Raw genomic sequence first — 21,772 nt, 5'->3', positions numbered from 1 at the left:
AATAACTCAGACCTTTAATATAAAGGAGAGAGACTAAGTTGACTGAAGTTTGAGAATCCAGTGTAGATAATAGTAGATTATTAAATAATATTAAGTTCAGTAGCAAATAAAGGGATTTTTCTACTTAGAATGTTTGTATCTTAAGGTGTAGACCTTTTACTGACTTAGCAAAATGCATTTTTAATTAATTGGGCTCAGCTAGAAGAAGAGAGTCTTCCTTGGTTTTTGGTAAAGAGTATCTCCTAAAATAGACCTAGAGAAGGAAATATAATCCTCTGTCATTAAATTGTCCACTTAAGGATGCTATTTTAAATATCAACATTGCATTCACTCTTTGTGAAATATTGACTGTATTTTTTTCTCCCTTCATTCATTAAAAGAACAAAATAAAAAAGATCTGTTGCATCTTTCTTCTGTTTCTTGTTTTCATAAGATACTACCAAGCTGAAATACATTTATAATTTCTTCAACGCTTGTAGGAAAATAGCACAAACTTTTCCAGGATGGGATTTCTTTTTGTGCTTCAACCTTATGTACCTAATATCTATGTTAGCTCTCTGCCACATTTAGTTTCTTTTGTTTTGACATTATTATTTTGTGTGTTTGTTGTTTGCTTGGCTTATATGGTCTAAATTGTGCTAAATGATTTGCATGCATTATTTCACTCAAGCTTCTCAAAACTTTAGCAGTGACATTTTAGAATTAAGATAATAACTGATGGAAACTAGACAGGAGCTCATGTGTAATGACTGAGCTCCTCATTTATTCCACTGTTATGCAGTGTACTGTATGTGGCTTGGAGTATGAACAATGCCATATAACTTTAAGTTTTCCATTTAATCACATAATTTCACCTGCTCATATTAGTAGTAAGTCAAAAAACACTCTCCTCCTTAGGTTATATTACTTATCTTCTATACTGCAGAACAAGCTTTTGGAAGTAGTTATCATTTAGGATGTCTTTTTGTAACTTCTCTGCATAAAGTAATACCTTGAACTAGTAGGAGGTAATAAAACTTCATTGATTATGATGATGATGTGATGATGAAGATAACAGCATTTGGTATTAATAGTTGATTTCAATTTCCATTTCCTTCCCACACACATTTCTTAAAACTTCAACCTTTCAAAGCTTCCCACACTTCTCTATCCAGATAGTTTGACTTCAGTTCTGTATTTCAAACTCTGAACCTCCACAGAGTGGGAAGCTTAGCTATCAGAACTTTAGAGTTACTGTTCTTTTTTTTGAAGTATAGATTTACGTCAGTCCTAAGGAGTGTGTCATATCACAATAACAGGATGGAGCTAAGACTCAGCACATATTTCTAAGACAGCAAATTGAAGTTCAATACATTTCTGAACCACAATTCTTAGATAATAGAGGTATTAATTAAAACCTGCCTCTTGTAGCATGAATGTCACAAACAGTGGCATTGAACTCAGCAGATAAGTGGGTTTTACTGCAAAGCCAGAGAAAACCTCAATAGTGCCTCCTCCTAACCTGTCAGATCATCTAAGTTGTTTGACACAATTAAATGACACTGCAGTGGGAACACCAATACAGTGTCTAACAGTTTGTTTTCAATGCTTTCATTTGCTTTAGTTTTAGTTTCAAGCAAAATGCTGTAAATTTTACATGGTGCTTACATTAATAATTTAAATGCACAGAGCATCGGCAGCAGAAGTTGTTTGCTAATATATTGCCAGCACACCAAAGAAGCTCTGTCTTTTATCATAACATGCATACACACACACGGATTTGGTTTATATTTCTGAACAAGGGGATGTGCAGATATCTACAAACACCTGCTATTGGAAAAGACCAATCAAGATCTGACACTAAATTTGAATGCATAAGTAAGGTTTTGTACTTAAAAACATTGCAAACATTATCTTGTATTAAGTGTGCTTGAGTTGAGATGCTTCAGGTTGACATTTGGATAACAAAATGAACATATTCTAGAAATCAAATCTACAGTTAAAAAATTGTTTTCTCAAATTACTCATCCTTATTGACTTCCTCTTCATTATCAAAATATATCTCTAAACACTAGTGATATTCAAAATACCTAATCATAGGTGTGACATGGATGATTGACTTATCAGAACATATGCTTTCACTGTTGTCAGGCGTGAACCCTTTAGGTGCTGGATTCTGGAGATATCTGAAGGTCTCAGGATGGGGATGAGGAGGGCATCTGGGGAAGGAGTGGGCTCAGGATAGCAGTTATTTATGAATAAACGCTTATACATTTCTGTAACATTTTGCACTGAAGCATTTCTATATTTTAAGTCTCAGACAAATGTCAACCTTGCTAAAAGCTCATTTATATTAATAGGTGGTGCTAGAATCATGGTGCTTAGAAATTTAGATGGCTCTAATCTAGTGATAGAATAGAAAGGTTTAGAAATTTTCCCAGCTGTTGGAAAGAAGTCTCAGGCTTGACAATTAATCTGGAATGTAAGCATGAATATTTCTAGCCCTTCTGGTCACTGGAATAAATGAGAGAAAATGTTAATATTTTTACGTCCGCCATACTTCATAATCTCATTTAATTGTCTCAATAACCCTGTAGGAAAGTTTAATCTTTTGTGGGGTGCAGCCATTAACAAAGTATCACAGACTGGGTGGCTTAAGCAATAGACAGTTAGGCCGGGTGCTGTGACTCATGCCTGTAATCCCAGCGCTTTGGGAGGCTGAGGTGGGCGGATTTTCTGAGGTCAGGAGTTCTAGACCAGCCTGGCCAACATGGTGGAACCCCGTCTCTACTAAAAATACAAAAAATAACTGGGCATGGTTGTGCATGCCTGTAATTCCAGCTACAAGGGAGGCTGAGACAAGAGAATTTCTTGAACCCGGGAGGCGAAGGTTGCAGTGAGGCAAGATTGCACCACTGCACTCCAGCCTGGGTGACAGAGCAAGACTTCATCTGAGGAGAAAAAAAAAAATAGATATTTATTTCCTCAAAATCCAAAATCAAGGCATCAGCAGGGTTGGTTTCATTCTGTGGTCTTTTTCCTTGGCTTGTAGGTGGCCACTGTGGATGTCTTCACGTGGCCTTCTCTCTATGTGTTTGTGTGTGTGAGTGTGTATGTGTGTCTGTGTTCAAACCTCCTCGTCTTATAGACACCAGTCATGTTGGATTAGGACTCGCCCTAATGACCTCATTTAGCCTTAGTTATCTCTTTAAAGATCTTATCTCTGCAGTCACATTCTGAGGTAATGGGAGGACATAATTTGGCCCATAACAGAAAGTTAGTAATATCCTTCCCCACTTGTGAGTTTCTAAAAATATTTTTAGAGTCAGTTCTATTAAAGTATATCTTACATACAAAAACATACCTAGTTTATGTGTATAGCCTGAGTTTTGGCAAATATATACACCCATGTAACCGATACCTTAATCAAACTACGGAACATTTTATCATACCAAATCATTTCCTTGTGCTTCTTTCCTGGCGATTCTCCATCTCTGGGCTCTGGGTGGCCAGTGGTCTCATTTCTTTTCTAGCATTTCATATCATGAAGCCATGAAGTGTGTGCTCCACTGTGTCTAGCTACTTTTGTGCAGCACAATGCATAATGTTTTTGAGATGTAGCCATTTAACTGGGTATATCAGTAGTTTCATTTTATTGCTGAGTGGTATTCAATTGTATGACTATACCACAATTTGTTTATTGTTTACAGCTTCAGGCTGGTATGAATAGAGCTAGTATGAACATTTGATTATAGGACTTTGTATAGACAGGACAAATGTGTTTATTTTTCTTGGGTAAATATGGATAAAAGTGGCAATGCTGTATCATATGAGACCTATATGTTTAACTTCTAAAGAAACTGCCAAATTGTTTTCCACGTGGTTGTGCAAGTTTACATTCCCACTAGCAACACAAGAGAGTTCTAGTTTCTCTATATTCCCACCAACACTTGGCATCAGTGGCCTTTGTAATTTTAGTCATGCCTGTGGATATGTCGTGGTAGCTCACTGTGGTTTTACATTTGCACTTTCCTGATGACTAAGTGATATTGAGTGTATTTTCATGTGTATGTTGGCAAGTCATACATCTTCTTTTGTGAATTATCTGTTCAAATATTCCCCCATTTTTTAGTGAATTGTCTTCTTATTTTTAAATTTTTGCACTCCTTACATATTCCAGATACAAGCCATTTGTCATGTTTATATATGTGTGTGTGTATATATACATGTATAATGTAAATCATGTATTCTTTGACCTGTATTTTTCAATTTATTAATTCCCATTTAAAAAGCAGGAATTTTTAGTTCTGATAAAATTCAATTTATCATTTTGTTTTTAGTTTTAATTTTTTTGTACCTTATCTAGGAAATCTTTACTGATTCTAAGGAAGGCAAATGTCATAGATTTGAGTTTAATATTTAAGTTTATGACACATCTTGAGTTATATTTGTGTGTGGTGTGAGCTAAGTGTTGAACTTCTTTTGTTTTTGTTTTTTTTTGTACTTGGGTATCCTAGTATACTGAGCAATTTATTAAAAAGACTTCATTTCTCTCATTGAATTACTATGGCACACTTGTAAAAAAAAAATCAATTGACCATAAATGTGTGTGTATATGGGAGAAAAACACTTTTTTCTGGAATCTCCATTTTGTTCCATCAATTAAATTATATTTCTAAGTCAGCAGCACGTTGTCTTGATTACAGTAGCTTATATTAAGTCTCTAAATCTAGTAGTATGTCCTCCAACTTTTTGCTTTAAAAAAAGTTTTAGCTATTCTAAGTACTTTGCATTTCCATATAAATTTTAGAACCATCTTATCAATTTTTATAAAAAGGATAGCTGAATTTGGATTGGAATTGTAATGGATCTATATATCAATTTAAATGCAAGTGACATCTTAATAGTATTGAGTCTTTTAGTTCATGAGCCAGTGTTCTTTAATTTCTCTCAGAAGTTAGACAGTTTTAAGGGTATAAGAAGTGCATATATTTTGAAAAATTTATCCCTAAGAATTTTACATTTGTTGACAGTATTCTAAGTTGTACTTTTTAAAGTTTTCAATTTTCATTTTTTGTTACTAGCAAAAGATATCGGTTGATTTTGTGTATCGATCTTGTATCCTGCAACTCTAACATATTCAGTTATTAATTCTAGTAGCTTTTTTGGTAAACGTCAGGATTTACGTATGATCTTATCATCTTCCTTTCCAATCTATATGTTTTTTTTCTTGCATTATTGCATTTGCTATAACTATCCTGCCCCCATGCCAGAACAATGTTGGATATAATAGGTAAAAGTGAATATGCTTATTTTCTTTCTAATTTTAGAATGTAGCATTTAGATTTAGATTTTAGCATTTAGATTTTTACCATTTATGTAAGATTTAGCTGTGTGTTTTTCATAAATGTCCTTTATCAGGTTGAGGAAGTTTTCTTTTAATCTTAGTATAATGAGAGGTTTTATCATAAATAAATATTAATCTTGTCAAATGCTTTCTCTACATCTATTGAGATAAGCATATAATTTTTCTCCTTTATTCTATTCATATGTTGAATCACAATCCCAATAATAGATTGTCAAATATTAGACAACTTGAATTCCTCGAATAAATCTCACTTATTACTTTTTAATTTTATGTATTTGATTTGCTAATATTTAGCAAATAGTTTTGATGTTTTTGTGCATGAGGGCTATTAGTCTGTAGGTTTTCTTTTGTAATATCTTTGACTGGTTTTATTATCAAGTAATAGCAACATCATGGAATTTGTTGTAAAGTACTCATACTTTTTATCAATCTGACTTACTCTATTGTCATTAATAAATTTTTCTCAGGGTTTATGGTTCACAATTTAATTCTCTGGGGCATGTATATAATTTTGGATTAAATGGTGGATATTTAGACCTTTATGTTGTTGAGTTGTTGTTATACTCCATTTTGTTGTCTTTATAAAAGATTCTCAGTCTTTGTTCTGGAAGTCTGTTAAATATTTTGTGGATTAACTTAATTCTTGCAAGGCTACTTTTAAGCTGCGTTAGGGCTTACCTACAGTTGTGTATACTCTAGGGGTGTTTTAGAACAACTACTAAGATACAACCATTCCCAGGATATTAAGAAAGGTGACCAGTGAGGATTTTTGAATATGCTTGACCAGACCTTTAATGTTTCTCTGCTCCATATAAGACCTAGAAATTTTCAGCATACAACTACTTAGTTGCTCTTTCCCAGTTGTTCTTTTCCTGGCCTCATGGAGTTTTACTCTAAGTGTGTTCATACCTTCCTATCCCATTATTATCAGATACAGGGTCACCTTTGTATTTTTTTTTTTTTTTTTTTTTTGAGGTCTTTCTCTGTATAGCTCCCTCCTCCCTGGTTCCATTCTCAAAAAATTCCAGCTGCTTTTGTCTCCTGGTTCCAATCGCTGTCATCTCAGGTTCTAATTAGGGATCTTCTGCTATACAGCCGATCAGGAGTGTGTCAATCAGGGCATTCATAAGGCTCATTTGTTTTGTTTCTCTTTGCTCATGAATTCCAGTTCCGCTCTTCTTCTTGTCTACTGTGTGAAATAGCTGTTCATTTTTCAAACTGTTTACAGTGAGATAGGCCTGGTCCCTGTTTTTAATTATGACCTGGAGCATAATGCTTTCATCCTTTTTTATAGAAAAGTAAACTGAGGCTTAGAGAGACTAAGTAGTGTAGAGATGGAGAACAGGGATTTGGGCATAGGTTGGAATTCAAATTTTTCCTATTTATTAGTTGTACAACCTTGGGCAAGTTATTTAACTACCTGCCTTGATTTTCATATCTTTATAAGGGAGATGTTTCTGCTGCTGCTAATCATATATAAGGAATAGTTTCTTACTATTATTGTGATGGTTTACTGAGATGGTGACTGTGAAGTTTTCTACACAGTTCCTGGCACATAGTGAATGTTGGATGGGGTGTTAACTAGCTAATTATATTGCCCATGATCACTCTGCTAGAATTTCTCTGTTTTTAAAGGAAAATATGAGTTTAAATAGTCATATCTTCCTACTTATTTCTAAATGTCAGAATTCTTGGTCAGACTTGAAAACACTTTTAAACAGTTCTTGGAAGCTTTAAAATTATTCTTGGTGATCTTGATTTTGGTAGAAACTCTGACTTCAAATTCAGGAATGTAATATGGATGGCAAAATGAATATTTTCCCTTATTTATCAAAAATTTTTTTTCTTTAAAAAGTATTTAGAACAGAAAGCAAGTATATTCAAGCCCAAAAGACAAATTATCTAGAAGTAGGGGCAGAGTACACTCATTTAGTGGAACATGAGGAGTCCTGTGTGTGTAGAGAAATATTAAAGAAAATATCAGGGGATAATCCATCACAAATTCTCCATTAAAAATATTCATTATAGGTTTAATTAATCACAATGATGGATATCTTTAACATTAGGCAATAATTGGCAGTTTCATAGTGGTGAGACTATAGTCACTCAAAATACAACTTTTAAAGGTCATATTCACTTTTCTTTTCAACCTCATAAAATCTTGAATGACCACAAGTAGAGCTCAACAGAGAATAATCAGGCAAAAAATCAGGAATGTTCATCGTCGAAAGTTTGACTATGTCCTTCGTTGATACCCATACATTTAAATATGGTAGGTAGAAAAAAAATAGCAAACAGATTTGTCAACCATATGCAATAGAATAGTTCAGTTCAGCAAGGGGAATTCAGAATTCTTTCTCTGCTGGCTGAGCCTGTGTGTTAGCCAACAACATCCGCTTAGTCTCAGGTGACAACAGTGCCAGTTGATTAGCTTTTGTTTATGCTTTGACTATTGATACACTTAAATTATATTCATATTATCATGCAAAACAAACACATAGAAAGTCCTGCTTTTGATCTAAATACAGGCACTTCTTTGTTGCAATGATATTTGAACTGTATATCAGAATAAAAAACTTATAGTAAGCCAGGCATAATTAAAACATATTTGATTAATGATAATTTTGGCTTGAAAACAAAATATCCTATCTCAACAGAAGTTTAAGTTGGTTTGCAAAATGCAGACCTTACCTTTGAGATTGATATAACATGCCATGGACATCTCTGTAAACTTCTCAATCCTCCTTTGATCTTTTTGAAAGATTTAATCTTTGTTAGGTTAATGCATATTCTTTGTGTGCACTTCTTGAACTAGAATACATGTTATTTTTTTCTGACCATTCAAATTTTTCCCTCTTCCTGATTCTTGTAGACTCTTTTCTAACAATGCTCACGAAATGTAGAGAAAATGGTTTCTCTAGGATCCAAAATAACATATTACTTATAATTTAAATTAAATTACAGAAGAGTTCATTTCCTTGCAGTATGCTGTATGTAACATGGCTTTTGCTGAAGAGCTTAGCAAATCATCTAGGGGTGCTAGGACTTTTCTTTCTTTCCTTTTCTTTTTGTTTGTTTGTTTGTTTGTTTTGCGACAGAGTCATGCTGTGTCACACTGGCTGGAGTGCAAAGGTGCCATCTCAGCTCACTGCAACCTCTGTCTTCTGGGTTCAAGTGATTCTTGTGCCTCAGTCTCCCGAATAGCTGGGACTACAGGTGTGCACCATCACACCAGGATAATTTTTGTATTTTTAGTAGATATGGGGTTTCAACATGTTGGCCAGGCTGGTCTCAAACTCAGATTTTTTTTTTATTTTCTGAAGACAAATGTTCTCTGATTGGCATGCTCCAGTCACCGCTTCACCATTTAAAGACTTCTAGATTAGAAATAAGCATGGGCACAACAGCTCTAAAGTGAAAACATACATAGTGGAGATCCCTGCCTTCTCTCCTCTCTTCCTTTCCTTTCTTTCTTTCTTTTTTTTTTTCTACTTCCCATCCTTCTCAAACAGACGCCAGTCAGCAATATAGATATGCTTATGCTTGCTTGGTGTCCTTGATTATAAATAGTCCAAACATCAGGAAGCTAAAATCAAGGTGATTATGTAATTCCTAAAGATGGAAGTTGTCAAAATACATCACAACAAAACAAATTTTAAAAGGCTATTTTAAATACAAGATTCCATCTTCACTAAACTGCCCCTTAGATCACTAAGATAATTTAGCATGAAAAATCAACTTAGATAATCATACGTTAAAAAGCTGCCACCGGCAGCTTATTAGTTCTAAAGCTTTCCAAAAAACCTCAACCAACTTGACACTTTGATCTCACGTGTCAAAAAATTGGTCAAGGTTGATCAGTTAGCTTTTATCAGAAGAATTTGCTCCTGATGGATTGGCAGCTATAAATATATGGTATTTTTAGAACAGTGATACAATGAAAAATAATATCATAATTATGTATTTATAAAGTGTTGATTTTCTACAAACTAGAGGTTTAGCAATGGTTGCTAGAACAAATAATTACATTTCTAAAAGAAATAAAAAATGCATGGAGATAATATCAATCAAATGAGCTTATGAAAAATCATGACCCTATTATCTTAATGAATGCAGTATAGTGTTATAAATGCCCTTACACTTACATCTTCATCACGTAGGATGAATGACAAATAGAAAGACCAAAGAACTGATAAATTACTGTCTCCCTAACAGTCTGATATGTGAATCCCATGTCCCTTTCTCACTTATTACAGATGCCTTTCATTAGTGAGTTCATATATTCCAATAATCCATCCAAAAATATTCATAATTATGGGAAGACAATAACATTGCCATTTTCACAGTCATGTTATAGTATTTTTAGTGTACTGAGTACAGTAATTATTTATTAAAAGTAACACGAAAACAGGAATAAAATACTTATATGTACAAAGTAGCATGGTATGATTTCTACCTAACATTTAATAATACACATGCACATTGTCCCTGCATTAACATAGTGGTAAACAATAAATACTAACAGTAGGTAATATAAGAACACTGAGAAAAGTAGGAAAGTCTTCATGGATAAAAATTCTTGGCCCAGAAAACTTTAAACATTAAGGAAAGGTATGCCTGTCAGCGAGTCCACCTCCTGGGCTCTCAGATTCACTGCTCACAAATTCCCCTCCTAAAATTCCTTTTCCTAGGAACGCTCCTATAAATGGAGTAATGCAATTTTTAAATGTCAGAGGACTGGAGAGCGCCGGGGTTCTTTTTGATTCCGTCAAATTATTGCATGTCAGCTGGACATCACTTTACTGGGACAGACGACTGGTGTAGAGGCCAGCAGCAGGTATGGAAGTCGGGACTGATTCTGCAGGACTTTCTCCTTTTCCACCCTTGGAGCATGGAAGCTGAAGATGAAGCCTGTGAGCAACAACAACAACAAAGTTCAGATTCCAAGAAAGCGAAGAAGAAATAGAGATGCTGGGGGAGTCCATCTCTTAGTAAGAAATGGTTGTCACTAGCTACATTTTTTCCACCTAGTAGAATCACTTGACTGTCTCTCAAGCACTTCAAACTTGACATATCTGAAAAGAAAAGCACTGTTTTCTTTCCCAAACCTGTTCCCCTCACTCCACTATCTCAATCTTCAGTATTTCCTCCATAATGCATTCAGACACCCAGGATGGGAGTGTGGATATTGTCTATAGTCCTTCTCTTCCTCATTCCCCACTGGCCACATCCAGTCAATCACCACTTCATGAAATTTTTAACCTCCAGACATTTTTCTCTATTCTATTCTGCCTCTTCATCTTCCTCCATACTGCGGCTCCCTAGCTTAAGCCTTTATCTTTTTCCAGCGGAATATTGCAATAGCCTCTGACTTCTCTGCTTCTGGTCTTGCTCTTCTTGAATGAGTCTTCCACCTTAAACACACACTGGTGTATATCAAGCATAAATCTCATATTCCTCTTCTGCTTGAAGTCCTTAACTGTACTCTATCACTAATGCGGTACAGTTCAAGATCTGTTGCTTGGGGTGACAATGTGAGTAACTAAGAAATTTATGGGCAACTTTAAAGCTTTGCTGCTGTCTACTCATCAGGAAGAAGGATGAATAGGCATCAGAAGAAAGAATGAAGGAATACCATTTGCCACTTCTTCACAGGAAAGATAGCCAAGCCTTTGGTTTAGTATTTTGCATTTTTCTCTGCAGTATAGGAACAACTTTCAGTATTGGTCTATAAAAGAGCAAGAGATGGAGAATTCTGTGTCCCAAGTAGGAAACGGGCAGTCGCCCAACCTGTCAGGGATTAGATGGTGTTGTGTTGCTGATGGCAGTGCTGTTGGTTTGCTAGGGTCTGGGGAGAGCATGATATGGTGTGTGTGGTGGAGTGTGGGGAGTGGTACTAGTGGCGGAGACCTGTAACCAACTCTTTTCTGGTTTGGTTGGTGAAGGCAAGTCCTTTGATAGGGATGGCTGAACTGTTGCTTTACATGGGGGAACGTTGGACATTGGCTGCCATGGCCTGCAGGTAGCAGCTACAGGTATCCACGTCAAGTCTTAGGATAAGGAAATGATTGTAGAACAGGATATCTGTGACTTCCTCCCAGAGCATTTATGTCTGATAGGTGGTTGAGCACATGCCAGAGCATGGTGTAGCTTAAGTACCATGATTTGAAGAATGATTGCAGACAAGGCCTCTCTTTCAATTATTGAACTAGTTTTTTAGGCATATTTTATATCCAAGGTAAAGTGAGGGGTTCCTCAAAATGATAAATGACTTCTTTTTTTATTTTTATCTTCTTTTCTTTAAACTTTTATTTTAGGTTCATGGGTATATGTACAGGTTTGTTATACAGGTAAACTGCATGTCGTGGGGTTTTTTGTGCAGATTATTTTACCCATGTAATAAGCATAGTATTTTTTCGATCCTCACCCTCCTCCCACCCTCTACCCTCAAGAAGGCCCTGGTGTCTGTTGTTCCCTTATTTGTGGATAGACTTTTGATGTCATTAGTGAATGAAGAAAGTTAGTACTTCATTCTAGCCTCATGCAGTCCTTCATGATTTACCTTGGGAAACAAGGCTTCCTGTGATCTAGTACCCTCTACTACTTGAGCCTTATTTCCCAGTCAGAGGTCAACACTTCTCAAGCTGTTTATAGTGAAGAACAATGTTGGTTTCTAACAATATCTATTCAGCTACAGACATTTTAAAAAATACAATAACATGAATGTTGCAGCAGTATCAGATTGCTATAATAATTTTTAAAGTTTTATGATTTCTTTCATATACCATTCAGTTTCACAATTCTTTTCCTGTTTGTACATGCTATTCCCTGTGCCTGGAAAATCGTTCCTCTCTTCACCTAGGCCACTATCTTTTTTTTTTTTCTTCTCTTTCTCTACGTTTTAGCTCAAATACCATCTCTAAGAAATTTGCCATCAAACTTCACGGTATCATGTCTGTCTTCACATAACACTGTGTTGTCATTTACCATATTATACTACAATTGTTTTTCTTATCTGTGTTTCTTTCCACTTCTATAAGCTTCTTGAGAACTGCAACCATGCAAAGCCCTCTTTATATCTGGGCTAGTACTTGACAAGGAGTAAGGTCTCCGTCACTTTTTGTTCCACTGAGCCATACTCCTCCATAGATGAGTTTTCAAGTGAAGTCAAGAGTTTGTAGCGTAGTTCAACTGGTAAACATCTGCGTTTGTGCTAATAGGATAATGCTCATGATTGATACTCTTTCAATTATTTTCTCAAAGATCAGCAACCTAAATAAGAACAAACTCTAGTTTCATCAGCATGCATTTCACATAGACAGTCTCTCTCAAAAAATAAATCTTGCTTCATTAATGATTCTTTACGTCCGTACCAATATCAGTCTTTGCTTTTAATGGCTATTTTATAATAAGATTTCATAATAGGTTTCTTTAACGCTACTGACAACAATTTATAAACAATCAGAATGGCCATAGGAGAAAAGACCATGGTTTTATAGATGTGGAACACAGTGTAGAGCACTATTAAGAAATTCATTCAGGGTTATAGAACATGATCATAATATACAATTGGCCTTCCATATCTGTGGGTTCTATGTCCACAGACTCAACCAACTTGAATTAAAAATATTCAAAAACAGTAAAAATTAATAATACATTAATAAAAATAATACAAAAAAAACATAGTATAACAACTATTTATATAGCATTTACATTGTATTAGGTATTACAAATAATCTAGAGATAGTTTAAAGTACTACATGAGAAAATTTATATAGGTTATATGCAAACACTATGCAGTTTTATTTACATCAGGGACTTGAGCAATCACAGATTTTGGTATCTCCAGGCCTTTTGAAATCAATCTTCCACCTCCGTGAATACAGAGCAGCAATTGTAAATCTCCTTTATTTATGATGTTTTCCTTTTAGCTTGTGTTATTTCATTTTAAAATGAAAGAAAAATAAATGAAAAACACGTTAAGCTCATCTGGAAGTTCACAAAGATACTCTTAGATTATCAGGGCACCATCTAGAAAATTACAGATGTACCAGGGAATTGTATCTTGGAGAAAAATGGAAATAGCTAACAATCCACATTGCTGAGGGTTTGTGGGAACGGACTTTCATCCAAGCTACTAGACTTTCTAACACCACAGTTCTTCACTGGTCTGAAACCCCCTTCACTCTTCAGCCTTCCAAAGTGTCTTGGAACAGAAGGAAGATGAGACCTACTGGTGAGGGAGCAACCAGGTAGCAGCAGATTCCTCCTTGACAACAGCGCAGAGTTGGTCATAGAACAGTTAAATGGCTATCTGTTCAATTCTAAAATTGTTATTTTTCCCTTTTAATTTTATATCTTAGGCATGCTTTCATGTTATTAAAAATTATTTTGAGAATTATTTTTACTCATTATATAATGTCACTGTGCAAAGTATAATTTATAATTTCCATATCATTAAACATTTAAGCTGCTTCTACACGTTTGCTGCCACCCTCTTGTATATGATTTCATGCTCCCACAAGGTAAAGCTTTGCAGAAGGCAAGGTTTATAGCTCATAAATGTTTCAAAATTCCTGTCTGCCCTGCCAAATCACATTAAACGTAATACTGTGAACAAAACAGATTATCAATATATGAAGCAACAAGCATTAAATATATCTAGAATATTGTTTTGGGATGGAAATTTTTAACATAGGTGATTATTTCTGTAATACTGTTTGCTGTTGCATGAGAGTTCAAGACTTTTTAACTTCTTTCTCGAAATCTTCTAGGTTTGATGAATTCATTTCTATATATTCTGAATCTCCAAGTTGATATCTAATTTCAAGTTGACAACCTAGACAGTAGTTACTCTTTGGGTATTAAATTCAAAGTACAGTGATAGAAATATCTTAAAGAAAAAAGTGAGACAGACAATAGAATTGACAGATGTCAAGCTTGTTTCTTCCCATTACTTTCTGATCTTTACTCTTCAGAACATCATTATATAATTTCAAAATTACAAAGAGGAGTAACAAAAGTTATTTAGCTTTTCAAATCAAAAGCCTTGGAATCAGAGGCTCGGAATATTTTTTTAAAGTACAAAAATGGAAAGGAATGGGAGTTGAACAAAAATTACTTTTATTAAGCTAGTTTGAAAGTCAACACTGTTTCTTGCCTTCTATACACTTTTTCTTTCTTTCTTTCCCCCCCCCTCCTCCAACTGCAGAAGACTTGCTTTCTCCAAGTTGATCAATTAGTTACTAATATTTGAACATTTTGGTAATTTAGAAAACAACCCTTTACTAGCCACTGGGTTGCAAAGCAACCATAGCAAGTATGGAAGGAAGCTTTCCATACATCAGCTAGGGCTGAACAACGTATCTCATCCCCAGCTTCTCAAACTTTGCACCTGGAAGTGTCCATTGCATAGGATGGACAAACTTCCAGATTCCTTTTTTCTCCTTTAAAACTTTTATTTTAGTTTCAAGGGGTACATCTGGAGGTTGGTTACATGGGTAATTGCATGCCATAGGGATTTGGCGTTCAGAAAATTTTGTCACCCAGGTAATTAGCATAATAGCCAATAGGTAGTTTCAAAGTACTCACTCTCATTCCACCCTCCCCCTTCAAGTAGGTCCTGGTGTCTATTGTTCCCTGCTTTGTGCCTGTGCGCATTCAGTGCTTGGCACCCACTTAGACATGAGAAGATACAGTATTTGGTTTTCTGTCTTCAGTAACTTCAATTAGAATAACGGACTCCAGGTTCATCCATGTTATTGCAAAGGAAACAATCCGGTTCTCTTATATGGCTGCATAGTATTCAATAGTGTATGCGTACCACATTTTCTTTAACTAGTCCACCATTGATGGGCATCTAGGTTGATGGGCATCTAGGTTCATTCCATGTCTTTCTTATATTAGACAGTTCTGTGATGAACATACATGTGCATGTGATTTGACAGTAAAACAATTTGTATTTCTTTGGTCTATATCTAGTAATGGGACTGCTGGGTTGAAATGTAGTTCTGTTTTAAGTTCTTTGAGAAATCTCCAGGCTGTTTCCACAGTGATTGAACTAATTTACATTCTCACCAGCAGGGTATAAGCATTCCCTTTTCTCTACAACCCGACCAGCATCTGTGACTTCTTAACTTTTTATGGTCGCCATTCTGACTGATATGAGATGGCATCTCATTATAGTTTTGATTTGCATTTCTCAAATGATTAGTGATGTTAGGCACTTTTGCATATGCTTGTTGGTCCTGTGTATGTCTTATTTTGAGAATGTGCATTCATGTCCTTTGCCCATTTTTTAATGGGGTTGTTTTTTACTCTTTCATTTGTTTAAATTCCTTATAGATTCTGGATATTATATCTTCATCGGATGCATAGTTCATGAAAATTTTCTCCCATTTTCTAAGTCGTCTGTGTACTCTGTTGATAGTTTCTTAGGCTGTGCAGAAGCTCTTTAGTTTAGCTAGGCCTCGTTAGTTTTTGGTTTTGTTTCTATTGCTTTTGGAGTCTTCATCATGAAGACTGATGTCCAGAATGGTATTTCCTAGGTATTCTTCTAGAGATTTTACAGTTTTTGTTTTACATTCAAGTCTTTAATCCATCTTAGTTGATTTTTGTATATGATAAAAGGTAAGGATCCAGTTTTAATCTTCTGCATATGGCTAGCCAGTTTTCCCAGCACTATTCATTGACTAGAAAGTCCTTTCCCCATTGCTTGTTATTGTCAGCTTTGTTGAAGATGAGATAGTTGTGTGTGGCATTATTTCAAAGTTCTCTAACTTGTTTCGTTGACCTATGTGTCTGTTTTTGTACCAGTATCATACTATACTGGTTACTGTAGCCTTATAGTATCATTTGTCATACTGTGCTAGTTACTGTAGCCTTGTAGCACCATTTGAAGTTGTATGTGTGTGGCATTATTTCAGGGTTTTCGAACTCGTTTCATTGATCTACCTGTCTGTTTTTGTACCAGTATCATACTGTATTAATTACAGTAGTCTTGTAGTATCATTTGAAGTTGGGTAGTGTAATGTCTCCAGCTTTGTTCTTTTTGCCTAGGATTGCTTTAGCTATTTGGGCTCTCTTTTGGATCCAGATGAATTTCAGAATAGGTTTTTTCTAATTCTGTGAAAATTGTCATTGGTAGTTTGATAGAGAATAACATTGATTGTGCAGATTGCTTTGAAGAGTATGGCCTTTTTAAACAATATTGATTCTTCCAATGGAATATATTTTCATTGGTTCATGTCATTTCTGATTTCTTTTGTCATGTTTTATACTTCTCATTATAGAGACCTTTTGCCTTCCTGGTTAATTGTATTCCTAGGTATTTTATTATTTTTGTGGCTCCTGTGAATCGGATTGCATTCTTGATTTGTCTCTCAACTTGGATGTTGTTGGTGTATAGAAATGCCACTGAATTTTGTACATCGATTTTGTATCCCAAAACTTTGCTGAAGTTGTTTATCAGAGCTAGGAGCCCTTGGGAAAAGACTATGGGGTTTTCTAGGTATAGAATCATATAATCTATGAAGACAGATAGTTTGACTTCTTCTCTTCTTATTTGAATGCCTTTTATTTCTTCTCTTGCCTGACTGCTCTGGCTATGACTCCCAGTGCCATATGAATATGAGTGGTGAAATGGGCATCCATGTCTTGTTACAGTTTTCCTGGGAACACTTCCAGATGCTTCTTCCCATTCAGTCTGATGTTGGCTGTGGGTTTGTCATAGATGGATCTTATCATTTTGAGGTATGTTTCTTCAATGCCTAGATTGTTGAGGGTTTTTAACATGAAAAGCTGTTAAATTTTATCACAAGCCTTTTCTGTCTGCATTTATTAAGATGAACATGGAATTTGTGTTTTGAGTTCTGTTTACATAATGAATTGCACTTATTGATTTGTATATGTTGACTCAACCTTGCATCTCAGGGATGAAGCTTTCTTGATCATGGTGGATTAGCTTTATGACATGCTTCTGGTGTTCACTTTACTAGTATTTTGTCGAGAACTTTTATCTATGTTCATCAGAGATATTGGCCTGAAGTTTGCTTTATTCATTGTGTTTCTGCAGGTTTCATGGTATCAGTGTGACATTAGCTACATAGAAAGAGTTAGGGAGGAGTTTATTCTCAATTTTTTGGAATTGTTTCAGTAGGATTGGTACCAGCTCTTCCTTATACACCTGGTAGAATTCAGCTGTGAATCTGTCTTGTCCAGGGCTTTTTCTGGTTGGTAGGTTTTTTTATTACTGAGTCCATTTTGGAATGCGTTATTGGTCTGTTCAGGTTTTCAGTTTATTACTGGTTCAATCTTGGGAGGTTGTGTTTGTCCAGGAACTTACCTATTTCTTTTATGTTTTCTGGTTTGGGTACATAGAAATGTTTGTAATAGTCTCTGGATTTTTTGTTTGTTTGTTTTTTGTATTTCTATGGGGTTAGTGGTAATACCACTATCATTTCTGATAGCATTTATTTGGATCTTCTCTCTTTTCTTTTTAAGTCTAGCTAACAGTCTATCAGTCCTATTTATTCTTCCAAAAGGCAAACTTTTGGTTTTGTTGATCTTTTGCATAGTTTTTATCATCTCCATTTCACTCAATTCATCTCTGATTTTGGTTATTTTTCTTTTGCTAGCTGTGGGATTAGTTTGTTATTTGTTTAGTTCCTCTAGGTGTGATGTTAGATTGTCAATTTGAGATCTTTCTAATTGTTTGATATAGGCATTTAGTGCTATTAATTTTCATCTTAACACTGTTGTAGCTGTATCTAGAGATTTTGGTATGTTGTATCTTTGTTTTCACTAATTTTAAAGAATTTCATGATTTCTGCTTTAATTTCATTGTTTACACAAAAGTCATTCAGGAGCAGATTGTTTAATTTCCATTGAATTGTAGGGTTTTTAAAAATCGTCTTGGTATTGATTTCTATTCTTATTGTGCTGTGGTCTGAGAATGTGGTTGATATGATTTTGGCTTTTCTGAAATTATTGAGAATTAGTTTCTGACTGAACATGTAGTCAATTTTAGAGTATGTGTCATGCATGGATGAAAAGGATTTATATTCTGCTTTTGTTGAGTGGACTTTTCTGTAGATGCATGTTAGTTCTATTTTGTCAATTGTCAAATGTAGGTCCCAAACATCTTTGTTAGTAATCTGTCTTGATGATCTCTCCAATATCATCAGTGGAGTGTTGAAATCTACTATTATTGTGTGGTTACCTAAGTCTCTTTGTAAGACTAAAAGACTGTTTTGTAAATCTAGGTGCCCTAGTGTTGGGTGCATATATTTAGGATAGTTAAGTCTTTTTGTTGAGTTGAACCCTTTATCACTGCCTTTCTTTGTCCTTTTTGATCATTTTTGGTTTAAAGTCTCTTTTGTCTGAAATAAGAATAGCAACCCCTGCTCTTGTTTGTTTGTTTGTTTTCTATTTGCTTGATAAATCTTTCTCCAACACTTTACTCTGAGACTGTAGGTGTCCTTGAATGTGAGATGCGTCTCTGAAAGACAGCATACACTTGGGTCTTACTTCTTTATCCAATTTGCCACTTGATGCCTTTTAAATGGAGTGTTTAGCCCACTAACATTCAAGGTTAATATTAATATGTGTGGATTTTATCCTGTCATTCTATTGTTACCTGGTTTTATGTAGACATGATTGTGATTTTGCTTTATAGCGTCAATGTTGTATGTACTTTAGTGTGTTTTTGTAGTAGCCAGTAATGGTCCTTTCTTTCCATATTCAGAACTCCCTATGAACCTCTTGAAAACTAGGTCTGGTGGTAATGAATTCCCTTAGTATTTGCTTGTCTGAAAAGGATTTTATTTCTGCTTTGTTTATGTGGTCTAGTTTGGCTGAATATGAAATTCTTTGTTGGAATTTCTTCTCTTTAAGGATGCTGAATATAGGCCCCCAGTCTCTTCTAGCTTATAGAGTTTTGTCTGAAAGGTCCAGTGTTAGCCATTGATGGGGTTCCCTCTGCAGGTGACCTGCCCATTCTCCCTAGCTACCTTTAATATTTTTCTTTTCACATTGACCTTGGAACATCTGATGACTATGTGTCTTGGGGATGGTTGTCTTATATAGTATCTTGCAGGGGTTCTCTGAATTTCCTGAATTTGAATATCAACCTCTCTAGCTAAGTTGGGGACATTTTCATGGACAATATCCTCAAATATGTTTTCCAAACTGCTTGCTTTCTCTCCTTGTCTTTCAGGGATGCCAGTGAGTCATAAGTTTTGCCTCTTTACATAATCTCATGTTTCCTGGAGATTTGTTCATTTTTGAAAATTCTGTTTTCTTTATTTTTATCTGACTATGTTAATGTGAAGAACTAGTCTTTGAGTTCTGAGATTCTTTCGTTGACTTGATCTATTCTGCTGTTAATACTTCTGATGTGTTAAGAAATTCTTGTGGTGAGTTTTTCAGCTCTATCAGATTAATTTTTTTCTTTCTTAAAATGGCTATTTCATCTTTCATCCCTTGTATGGTTTTGTTGAATTCCTTAGATTCCTTGGAATGGGTTTCAGTCTTCTGATTCTCAATGATCTTCATTGCCATCCAGATTCTGAATTCTATTTCTGTAATTTCATCCATCTTTTTTCTAGTTAAGAATCATTGCAGAGCAACCAGTTCAGTCATTTGGAGGTAAGGAGGCAATCTGGCTTTTAGAATTTCAGGAGTTCTTGAGCTGGTTCTTTCTCACCTATGTGGGGTGATGTTTCTTTAATTGTAGCATAATTTGAGTATAGTGGGTTTCATTCCTATATGTTTTCAGAGGGCTGAGGCTTTGTGCAGGGTCTTCATTTGCAGTTGATTTCTTGTCCTTGGTTTTGCAGAGGACTATATTACCAAAGTATTTTGGTGTTGAAGTTTGGTTTGCAATTCAACAGATAGTGCTTAAACATAATGGCTGGTAGATAGACTCTTAGCCAGCCATGCAGCCCCTCTGTGTTTCCTCACATTTGTAGCCATGCTCCCCCTCAGTGCTCTGAGAGTGTGTGATCCTCTCCCACACAAGTGCTGGTCGTAGATCTCAGCTTAGCACTCCCAGACTGTGCACTGCAGGCCTGAGACAAGCTTAGGATTTTTTCTCTCCCCCAAGCTTGGTCACAGCAGGGGCAGAGACCTTGGCTTGCCACTCAGAGCCACTGCCTATTAGACTAATCAGCTGGGAAAAGGTGATTGTATTGCAGGCCCAAGCTGGGGGCTCATGACTGGTGAAGAGCAGGAGGGCAGGGAGAGGCAGGCTTGCCTCTTTTCCAGAGGGCACTGCAGCATGCTGAGAGTGCACAAATTCCAAGATTCCTAATCCATCCCTAATTACTGGCTAGAGGGGGATAAAATCCTGATACTGACACATGTGTTTGGATGGCACTCCTCTGTCTTTGTCTTCTGCTCCTGGGCAGACAAGCACAGCAGGTACCATTTATTCTACAAGAAATTTCTGAGTGTCTGTAACAGCACAGGGTTAGTAGTTAGGCAGTAGACCTAGGCCATGAATACAATATTTCTCATCGTGGACACTTTACCTAGAGTGACTACCATTGTGATCAGGCCAATTCTGGAGATGTATTTATTTTATTTTATTTCTTATTGTTAGTTGCCGAAGGGTCGATTCTTCTACAAGTTTTATAAAACCTCAAAAACTAAGTGACAACACTTAATTGATACTTCTTGTAACAATTAAGTTAAAGTCAGAAGAGCATTTCCTTACTCAGTTCTGGGAAAGTAAAAGGCAATCCCATACCAACTGGGAGAGTTAATTCCAAGGCAGGTTTAACATTGACCTGGGCTCTTTACTAAAATAAGAAATGTACCTGCCTTGAGCTTACTCCTGGTCATGACATGGAATATACTTTTGAGAAATTTCCATTTTTTATTGATTCACAATTATTGTAGTAAGATTGATCATTTGTATCTGATTTTGTCATGCTATCTGGAGGGCTCTGTCCCTTGGCTGGTTACACAGCAAGACTATGTCTACATGACCAGCTGAGTAAAAGGAAACCTGGCTGAAACTGAATTTTAGGTCATCTTTTTGAAGGTGTTTTTTCCACACATCCATGGTTTCTAGACCCAGAGAGAAGAGAGAAAATGTATTCTGGTATGGTCCTTATAGAGAGAGGGCAGTTGGACCCTTCATCTAGCTTCTCTGAACCCATTTCCCTGAACCAGACTGTGGCCGTGATACACACCTTTACTGTAACGCAGTTTCTATGCTTTATCATTTTCTTGCAATAAACTGCAAATTTGCAAGCACTGTCACTTGGATCCTGCCAGTCTTTGTTAGCAACAGAAGTCTGTCTAAGCGCCACAGTTAGTGTGTGCTTACTGACCTAGGTAGGCAGACTGGATTTACAAGGAAACATTAACAACAGGCAGAAAGAACAAATTGTATCATTCCTTAGATAGGCAAGAGAATTG

At 35.7% G+C, this 21,772-nt stretch overlaps 1 protein-coding gene across 3 annotated transcripts in view; it reads right to left on the bottom strand.

The window, feature by feature from the left end:
* Nucleotides 1-7,248: 7,248 nt before the first annotated feature.
* Nucleotides 7,249-21,772, bottom strand: part of LOC105486357 (endomucin) — a 121,252-nt gene continuing 106,728 nt past the window's right edge. The window contains exon 12 of one of the 3 annotated variants that reach the window (XM_011749209.3): nt 7,249-10,258. The gene's annotated coding sequence lies outside the window, so the exon portion shown is untranslated. The remainder of the gene's footprint in view (nt 10,259-21,772) is intronic. The other 2 variants (XM_071093253.1, XM_024794264.2) reach the window with 2 other exon arrangements.

Source organism: Macaca nemestrina, chromosome 3 (assembly GCF_043159975.1).
Source record: "Macaca nemestrina isolate mMacNem1 chromosome 3, mMacNem.hap1, whole genome shotgun sequence".
Classification (NCBI taxonomy): Eukaryota; Metazoa; Chordata; class Mammalia; order Primates; family Cercopithecidae; genus Macaca; species Macaca nemestrina.
This window is presented reverse-complemented; position numbering and strand designations above follow the sequence as displayed.